We start from the raw sequence: 10,729 nt of genomic DNA on the forward strand, positions 1-10,729 counted from the left end.
ATGTTCAAGTGTTAAATTCATTACAACATGATTTTCAAGTACTGGAGGCTTCTGAAATGGGGGTTCAAGGAGGAAGGCATCAAGATCTTATACTCTCCCTTTTAGTGCTTTTTTCTCCATCAGAAAACTATTTCTGCACTTCTAAACAGAAAACAAAATCATGCTATCAAAGCATGGAAATGCTTAAAAGCACATTGTTAACAGCCGAGTATTATGTAAAGAATAGATCTCGACTCAACTCCAAAAGCAAGCTCATGAGGGGAGGATTGTCCAAGTCCACATAAGAAGACCATGTACCGTTTAACCCACTGATGTCAGATTCTTAACATATTAGGAAACTGGGAATGCTGATTAATGTACTACGTACATAGCTCATGAAGCATGCATGAGCTGGTCGAGGGATGTGATTCGTGAATAAATATCAATTCCTCTTGAGAATTTGTTCCTAGAGCGGATATCTTTGAGTAGATAACAATTAACAATTATTGTAACTTCTTGAAAATTATATATACTACGAGCAACGCACATAAAGAGTCGAGGGATGTGATAGGTACGACATGTTTTTCTTGTAGAGAAGAGGAATTATGAAGCAGTTCTTTTTTCTTTTCCGTTTTTCCTTTGGGAATTGGTTACAGTACTGACAGTGACAAACATAAAGCAGTAAAAACTCATTTAGGAACAAAAATTAGATGGACATACCGTAAGTGTAAAGAAATGAACATTGATATTGGGCCTAACTCAACCCTAAAAACGAACTTGTAAGAGAGCCCAAATTCATATAAGGAGACCACCCATCTCTTTTTCATCTGATGTGGGACTCTTCACAACAAAAACTTATAAAGGTTTCTTAAATGGCTTCTGCTCATTTACAAAATAGAGAAAAATTGCTTGGGGTGAGATGATGGATAGATTCATATCGCCGGAAACGGGGTAAAAATGTACACACGTTCCGATGTTTTCATCAAACTATATTACTTTATTATGATTAAATGATAAATTAAAGTGAGAATGTATATATTGGTTAACTACTCTCTCTGCTCCAATTTATATGATAACTTTTCTTTTAAATCAGTCCTAAAAAGAATGACACATTTTCTTATTTGGCAATAATTTAACTTTACGAGATGCCACATAAATATCTTTGGCTTATTTCAGACTACAAGATTTAAAAATCTTCCTTCATTTCTTAAACTTCGTGCCCAGTCAAACTACATCACATAAATTGGGACGGAGGGAGTATGATTTAGTGTTGGTGTACGTAAAGACACATTTTATAAGGTTTTCATTAGGTTAGTATATCGGATGTGAGTAAATTTTTTGCTGGATTATGACAGTGAGATAAGTAGTTGGCCAGATTCCGGTATTTATGATCTCTCAAGAATGCACCGCTCTTGCACAATGGCCAGGCAAAATATATACTCCTAATTTAAAACATGGTCATGTGATATTAGAATTATTTTGTGAATATTATAAGATAGTCAATCCATCAACCAATCTATGCTTTATTAGCTCAACCTAACCACCAATGCAACAATAACATTCCTCTTTTAAAGTAAGTGAAAAGGTTGGTCCTTTTGCTCGCCTCATAAATAGTACTTTGCAACTGCTAGTCAAACCTAAAAGTGAAGCTTCAAACAAAAGCTTGTGCCTCCACTTTTTGTGACCTGATAACAAGAACTCGTTATTGACTTGTAAAGAGTGATTTAACTAACTTTAAAGCCACTGCATGCAAACAGAATTTTCCTACCTAACAACAACTAATAATTCTCTGTTATTTTATAAATACTCTCTTTAGCATAATAATTGGGCAATTGTTGTTTATGGTGATCGACCACATTCTCTAGCCTAGGGTTGTTAAAACTTGAGGGTCAACTCTAAGGGGTCATTTGATTAACCGGTTTAGGATACTAATTCTGGTATAATTTTAGATTACATTTATCAAGTGTTTAGTTATTGGTATTAATTAAAACCGATATGTAAATTTTATACTACAAAACTTGATATTTTTTCATATCCCATATTGGATGTGGAATTATAATTTCAGGATATTCTTGTTCCGAACTAAATGACTCCTATTGTTCATGCCCGAAATCTTCACCCGCCAGAGCAATCCGCTTGAGTTGTGTATATATAATTGAATTAAAAAAAAAATAGCAGTACATATTTGTCACACCCCAACCTTGGGGAGTGTGGCCGGCACTCGGCACCCGAAGGCCTGAGCGAACCAACCATGGCATCTGTGACATGTAATATGAATAATAGGCCAACAAGGCTGCAATATGACACTAACAAGAACCAAATGTATAATCCTACACGCAGAAGAACCCAACAACAACCTATATATATATATATATATATATATATATATATATATATACATATAGCTAAGGCCAACAAGACTATATAGTCATGCCAACTGTACAGGGGGCCGCCAAGGCCAAGCAAAACATATATACACTGACAACTGGCCTGCAAGACTCTAAAAGAGCAACACAATATCAACAGGTCGAGATAGGGCCCCGACATACCCCAAAACAATGCATATACATATGCATCTGTACCTATAGACTCACAACCAGCAACTCCGAAAAAGTGGAGTGCGACACTCAACCGCTGATCTCGGTGTCCTACTGTGGAGGCACGCTGGCCTGTCTATCAGCACCTGTGGGCATGAGCATAGCGCACAAAAGGCGTCAGTACGAAATATGTACTGAATATGTAAGGCGGTAAGCACAAGCACAAATAATGTAAATAATATGAGAAGAGATTTACAAACAACCTGAAACTCTGTTCAAAGCCACTGAGGGCGACCATAACCACAACATAAATGTAAATGCGTGCTCGTAAAATCATTCCTCAATGTGGAGGTATATATATCATATCATATAACAATAATAATAAATCCCTCTATGGGGTGATCTCATCATCACAACATCATCTCTGCCCAACTGATCAGTGGCGATGCACAACTACGTGCCTACCCGGCCGCCTACAACACGGCTCGGTAAAGAAAAAACATGTCTAGGTGCACATATAAGTGCCTACCCGGCCGACTATAGCACGGCTCGGTAATGAAAATAAGCACACATATATATAAGTGCAATGCAAGACCAACCTCAGAAGAGATATCATAACAAGAGTCGAAGTGACCTATCGTCGTTATCCTTCCACTATCGTTATTGTCCTTACGTTCTTTGGTTTCCAATGAGACAACCAACACAAGAAACATGGAAGTTACGTAGTACGGATTTGTTTGAAGTAGACATCATGTTCAAGCTATCAGTAACCATGATCAATATGAACGTCGGAAAAAGAACGAACAAAAGAATTTTAATTCTCTTTGAGCGACGAACAAGGAAGGATGAGAATACTTAAATCTTCTTCGATGTGAGTTATTCATGAGAAAAGGGTAGATTTAATCATGTTTATCAATTTGAAGTGCAGCAGTTCGAATTCGATGAATCAATCCAATAAACGTTCATTCGAGTTCTAGTCATGCCGAAAGATATAAAGAAGGACCCTACATACCTCGTTGATAGAGCTATACGCGTCTTCCGGGTCCTTAAATACCTTATGAACGACTACCTACACAAAACGAACTATTCAAGATCAAAATCAAACTCATAGCTCATGAAAATATTCACTTAGACATTTAAGCAAGCAACTCGCGGGCATAAGCTCGTAGGCTCTTTTATAGCTCAATTTTCCTGCAAAACGCTACAAAATTTTACTTTCCTACTCCCCCTCATCAGTCTTATCCTATCCATACCACCATAACTCCAAGAAACATGTTAAAACTATATAAAACAGCCCAACAATCAACCCAAGTCCATAAGAGTTCATAAGAATTGCAAAAGCTTATTCTATGGGGGTTTCTACCTAATTTCTAGGTTTAATTACTTGTAAGGCTCAAAGAGATGAAGAGAAGGTTAAATCATACCTCAAAAGTTGAATAATACTCTGCAACTTAAGTTATTTCAAGATGAAGCTTTCTTCCGAAAATCGAAACAACGAGAAATCTACGATTCTATGATTGTCATGTGATTCCTTATGTTGTAATCACTTGATTTGCATTTGAACTTAGTTGTGATTGATGGAGAATAAATTTGGGAGAGTATAAGGGCTTTTCTAGGGTTTAATATTGATGAAAATGAGGGCCTAAAACGTTGGGGCCTCTATTTATATAACTTAAGTTAGGCCCACTGCTCAGTGGCAGTTTGTACCCTTGTACGGAAATGCAGATTTCTCTCTAATCATGTCGTATCAACAAACGGTTAAATGCGCTGTAAACTAGACTCGTAGACCTTCGATTTGATAGGTAGATCACCCCATAACTCCAAGTATATTGAGGGAAAAGCTCTTTCACATCTGACTCAAATTTCAGTAAAATTTACAGATGTAACTTGCGACGACCTTTGTCGACTTCCGTATCGTAACTCATTTGACTTCAAAACTTAACGTACGACTATCATACTATTTAAATACCTCAAAAAAATACCTTCTTACCATGTTAGCAACCTTACGATACGACAACGCACGAAAACACGAGGTGTAATATCCTTCCCCTCTTAAAAACATTCGTCCTCGAATGTTGAGGGATATCTCAAATCTCTCAAAAATTTAAAAAATTTCGGCAGAGTTTCCTCTGTAAACAGGACTATCCAAAACCTGTCAGGCAGCTCAAACCAATATCCAAAGCCACACAGGGCCACACAACAACATAACAATCGCAATTTGGCCTCACACGACCATCTAAGTATGTAGAAATCAAAATAAGTTAGCCATAACTCACCTTAACTGTCATCTACTGTGGTCCGGGATGTACTCCCTGCACCTGACTCAGCAATAGCACCTAACGCAACATATATATATATATATAGCATGAGAAATAGAAATAAGAAAGGAAGTGTCGTAGTATAGAGATGTCAATGTAAACCTGAAGATTGGAACAAATGGGTGTATCGGGCTTTCATATCTTCTTCTGCCTCCCACGTCATCTCTTCTACATTATTATTCCACCACAATACCTTAACCTAAGCTATCTCTTTAGTTCGCAATTTACGAACTTGACGATCTAAGATGGGAACAGGAACTTCCTCGTATGATAAGTCCTCAGTAACTTGAATATCCTCAATAGGGGTGATACGAGAAGGATCACCTAAGCATTTACGTAGCATGGAGACATGAAATACCTGTTGACATCCAATTTCGTCCCTCCTTTATTCCTATTTATTTCTTTGGGCTTCTAAATTTGTTGACGAGCTAAACACTTTATTTTCACTATTATTTTTATTGCTGCTACTATTAATATCGTTACTCCCATTTTCACTATTTTACTATCAACATTACTGGCATTACTTTATCACAAATTTCAAAAGGGTTCGTCATCATTTTATTTTCAGATTTGTACTCGTTAAATTAATTATACTTTATCAGGTCCTTTATTTTCTACATACTAATCACTAATTATCATAGTATATAGTATATTAGTTATTAAATTAGAAGCCCAAAAAATAATTAATATAAAGAAGAAGGATCCATATTTTCAGCCAATTGATGGCCCAAGCAACTGAGCCCAAATCAGCCCACATATTAAATTCAACAGTCGACCCGAAGCAGCCCATTACCTCGACCCGAAGCAGCCCATTACAACTCACCCGATCCAGCCTACTATTTCTACCCGATCCGGCCCATTTCCGTATGTCATCATCTAACCCTACTCTCTTCATCAAAACAAAATACAGCTGCAGCCCCTCTCTCTACTCTCTCTCTCCCTCACCATTTTCGGCTATGATACACCGTTCTTTAGCCGAGCGCAGTCTTGTCTATACCATTTCCACACAAAAAACGTCCCTATGTCTGCGTTACTTGAGTTTTCTGTCTTCGACAGAGGAAGGGAGTCCTTTTCCAGCTTCAAACACATGTTGATCCTAAAAGACCATAAATGGTCGATCCATTTGCAGATAAAATCCAAGTCAACCATTTGAAATTGGCTCGAAAACGCCTTCAATATTCAAATTCAAACGGGTCTATTTTGGACTCGTTTTGAAACCCTAGATGTTAAAATTCCGCCCATTTTCGAACCGCGCAAACCCTAAATCATCCTATAAATACTCACGTTTTGATCCAACAAAGGGAGTTTTTTTTCAGCTGCCTGAACCCCTCCCAAAATATTTACACTTTTTTCACTATACCTGGAATACCCTGTTGAAAGATTAAGTCGCTGATTCTTTCTGCTGTTACTTAAAAAATTGAGTGTAGATTAGGACTTAAAGCCCTGTTCACTGCACATGAGACAGGTCGGTGCAACCCTCCTCTTTTTCCATTTTAGTTTCGATTTAATTCTGATTTGTGTTTATGATTCCTTGTTTGCATGTGTGATTTTTCTGTGTTTAACTCAGTTCTCTAATGTCCCTTATGTGTGTCGCATGCCTCTCTGTGTTTACATGTTTTGTTCAGTAGAGCTCGGTTCAATGTGCGGTAGTCTAAAATGGTATTTCTGTTTGTTTAGATTTCTACCTAGACAAAGCGGAAATCCAGTGTTTTTTTTTTTGCTAAAATATGCTTAGGCTAAATGTTGATAGGGGAGACATTGATTTAAACATTTTTTAATTACGTGATCAAACAATACCTTGTTTATTAGTATAGGTGGCGTTGGAACCGACTCATATCGTCAAACTGTTGAGGTAAATAATATGTGTTATCACCAAGAATATGTTACTTCTGTGTTTAGGTAGTTTGGGTCCTGTCCCTTTATTCAAACACGAGTGATCATAAACCTAATTTGATAATAGAGGACTGGTTTGATTCGATCTGTTTAGCGTATGTCTGTTCGGAACCGTGAATGCCCATTAAATTGAACATGAATGTTGTTTTACTCTTTTAAGTTGAAGCCATAAGTTTGTGTTTGTTGAATGGGAATTTGTGTCAAAAACCTATTGCTCTGTTTATGCTGGAATAAATAAAGAAATGGCTTTAACCCATTGTGCCTTTCCTTGCTTTCATCATCTGTCTAAAAACTCTGGTTTCTCTGTGGTTAGTTGAGCCAAAATTTAGCTTGTGAAGATCCTGTACGATTTAAATATATGCCTATGATTGTCTAAGTGTGATTCATATGTCTACAGTGTCTGACCATGTTATTTAAGGTTTATGACAAGCTTGCTTGTATTATATACCTACTAGCATTATTTGTGTGTCGAATTTTGAGGATTTGAACCTATCATTGCATATGATCTTTGTCTCATCTTCATCAGTGTTAAATATGCATACATCTTGTTCCATTAAACCAGTTTCTTGGCTTCTAAACTTATAAATGATCTTGCGGAAAATGCTATGCAAATATGCTACATGTGTCTTACCTAGGGTGAAGTTAAGAATCCTAGTATGCCATGTTTAACCCCTTTTCTTTCCCCTGTATCTGTACATGTTTCTTCTTCAGAAAATCTTGCATGTTGTCTTAAATGCACTGTATGAACCTGCAAAGGGACTGTTTCCCCTTAAATTATCAAGACCAAATCACTTAGCTTACATATCCATTTGCTAAGAGAATCTGAAAGATTGTCTCCTTTCTGTCTGTACACATTCGGTGGACTACACCAAATGCTCACGACCTCATTATTAGACACTTGTTATAATGTTATTATTTGTTCTAACCTGATTAGTGCACTACTGTTTGTTGCCCCCCCCCCCCCCCCTTTCTGTGCACATTTGGTGTCCATCTTGACTAATTATAAGTCCCTGTGTAGATAAATGTTTGGTTTGGTTATTGAGATGCTAAGATAACTATGGTGAGAGGTTATCATTTGGCTGTCTACCACCATGTGTTCAATTGCCTTTGTCATATGTATTTGATGTGGATTTGAGATGGCATCTTTAGCTTTGACTCTTTCTTATTTGTGTTGTGTTGATGGTTGAGTGAGTATGCATAATATTTTGGTAAATGTTTATGCAAATTTGGTTCGTCTTACACTTCATCTGCTGATTAGAAATGGACTGATTCGTTTCACATTTTTTTCTTTTCTTTCGCATGTACTCTGGAGCCTAAGAGTCTCATTTTTGAGACTCGACTACACCACCACTGAACGACAACCTAGCTGCTACATTCATGAAATAATGTGGCTTGTTGCTGCTGTTTTCTCCGTGACGAATTGCTATATCTCTTTGGCAAACAGTTGACGCGTCTAAGGCTTAAGCCTATACAAATATCGCAGCTTTGCTCTGCTGAACGAACAGTTTGCCCTAGGCTGCTGTAACGTCTCTATTTTCTTCCATGCTCGGGCTGTACAAAAGGCCCTGGAACTTGGCTAAATATTCCGTTAATTTGTTTCGTTGTGTTAGTTTATTTGCCTCTATTTGCTTGTGTGGTATTTGGTGAACAATGAGATTAACAATTGGTTTTATTTAGTCATGCTAAATTTCATCTATAACTAGTAATTAAGGGGTTAATTTTTATCACAGATGGTAGTATACGTCCTTCCTAGGGCAGTAGCAATAATATTTCTTTATCACATAGAATATGACTTAAGTTTAAAGACTAAAATCAATAACCCAATGTCCTTTTTCTCTTTTCAAGTTCAAATGGTCTTTCCTTTAAACGAAGTAATTTTCAAAGGTGCTAAAATTTGAAAATAATGCATAAGCCAATACTCGCTTATCTTAATCAGATTTGCTTCTAACCTTGCCCCATAACGTGTTAAAAACAGTTTGTCTACTTTGGTCATTTTTCTAGCACAACTTTAGTCAATGCTTTATAATTCAAAATATCTAATTATAAGCTATTCTTTTACCGTAAGATTTCATACTTATACTTAACATTAGCCTTTTTAATTAATTTTAAGTCCGGTCAGTTAACCATTGTTAATGGGTCTTAGAGGATGCCTAATACCTTTCCTCTAGATTAATTGAACCCTTACCCAGAATTTTAAGTTTCGTAGACGTTAAAACGGAGTTACCTTTAAAAATAACTTTAATGAGCTTTAGGTGTCCTAATTCACCATAAATAATTAGGTGGCGACTCCCTAACTTTAATTAACCCCGAAATTACCGGGATGTTGTAAACTATTTTGACTTCGGTTAAAATTGGGTATAACAATACCAGATGGACTGCCTCTAGCTCTGGTGGCAAATCAAGTTTATAAGCAACTTGGCCAATTCTCTGCACGATCTGATACGGCCTGACATACCTGGGGCTAAGCTTGCCTTTCTTGCCAAATCTCATTATGCCTTTTATAGGCGATACCTTCAAAAATACCCAATCTCTCACAGCAAACTTCAGATCTCTACGTCGGTTATCTGAGTATGACTTCTGTCGGCTCTAAGCCGTCAAAAACCTTTCTTGAATTAACTTAACTTTATCTACCGCTTGGTGCACCAACTCAGGTCCTAATAACTTTGTTTCACCGACATCAAACCAATCAATAGGGGACCTGCACTTCCGCCCGTATAAAGCCTCATATGGCGCCATCTGTATGCTAGAGTGGTATCTATTATTGTAGGCAAACTCAATAAGTGGCAAATGATCTTCCCAGCTTCCTTTGAAGTCCAATACACAGGCTCGTAACATATCCTCGAGCATCTGAATAGTACGTTCAGCCTGTCCGTCTGTCTGTGGATGGAAAGCTGTGCTAAGACTAATATGAGTACCCAACCCTTCTTGGAAAGATCTCCAGAAATTAGCTGTAAACTGCGTACCTCTGTCAGAAATGATAGAAACTGGAACTCCATGTAATCGAACTATCTCTTTGATATACAATCTGGCATAATCTTCAGCTGCGTACGTAGTTTTGACAAGCAAAAAGTGGGCTGATTTTGTAAGCCTATCCACAATAACCCAGATGGAATCGAACTTCCGACGAGAACTGGGCAATCCTGTAATAAAGTCTATATTAATAGCTTCCCACTTCTATGTTGGGATCTCAATATTCTGAAGCAATCCACCAGGTTTATGGTGTTCAACCTTAACCTGCTGACAATTCGGACACTGAGCCACAAATGTAGCAATGCCATTCTTCATGCCATTCCACCAATATAACTGACGAAGGTCGTGGTACATCTTAGTAGAACCGGGATGAACCGAATACCGAGACTGGTGAATCTCCGTCATAATTTGCTTGCAAAGTTCCCCAACATTAGGTACACACCATCGACCTTTATATTTAAGAACTCCGTCATCTGATATCTCGAACAATTGCTTTTTCTGAGAATAGATGCCTTTCTTGATCTTAATCAATTCGGGATCTTCAAACTGTCGTGCTTTCACTTCAGCTACTAACGATGGCTCCACAGCTTTCTGAACCACAACACCCTCGTCACCTGTGTCAAGTAACCGCACACTCAGATTGGACAATCGATATAGATCCTTGGTCATCTCTATCTTATCAGCGTCCACATGTTTCAAACTGCCCATGGACTTACGACTCAACGCATCAGCTACGATGTTCGCCTTTCCCGGATACATCATAGTCCTTCAGTAATTCTAGCCACCTTCGTTGTCTCAAGTTCAGCTTTTTTTGCTTGAATATATAATGAAAACTCTTATGATCTGTGTAGATATTAACATGAACTCCATAAAGATAATGACGCCATATTTTCAGGGCAAATATAACGGTTGCCAACTCAAGATCATGAGTTGGGTAGTTCTGCTCGTGCTTCCTCAATTGCCTTGAAGCATATGCTATAACCTTGTCGTTCTGCATCAAAACACACCCCAATCCAACCCTCGACGCGTCAA

The sequence above is a fragment of the Lycium barbarum genome, chromosome 7 (assembly GCF_019175385.1).
Source record: "Lycium barbarum isolate Lr01 chromosome 7, ASM1917538v2, whole genome shotgun sequence".
In the NCBI taxonomy this organism is placed as follows: Eukaryota; Viridiplantae; Streptophyta; class Magnoliopsida; order Solanales; family Solanaceae; genus Lycium; species Lycium barbarum.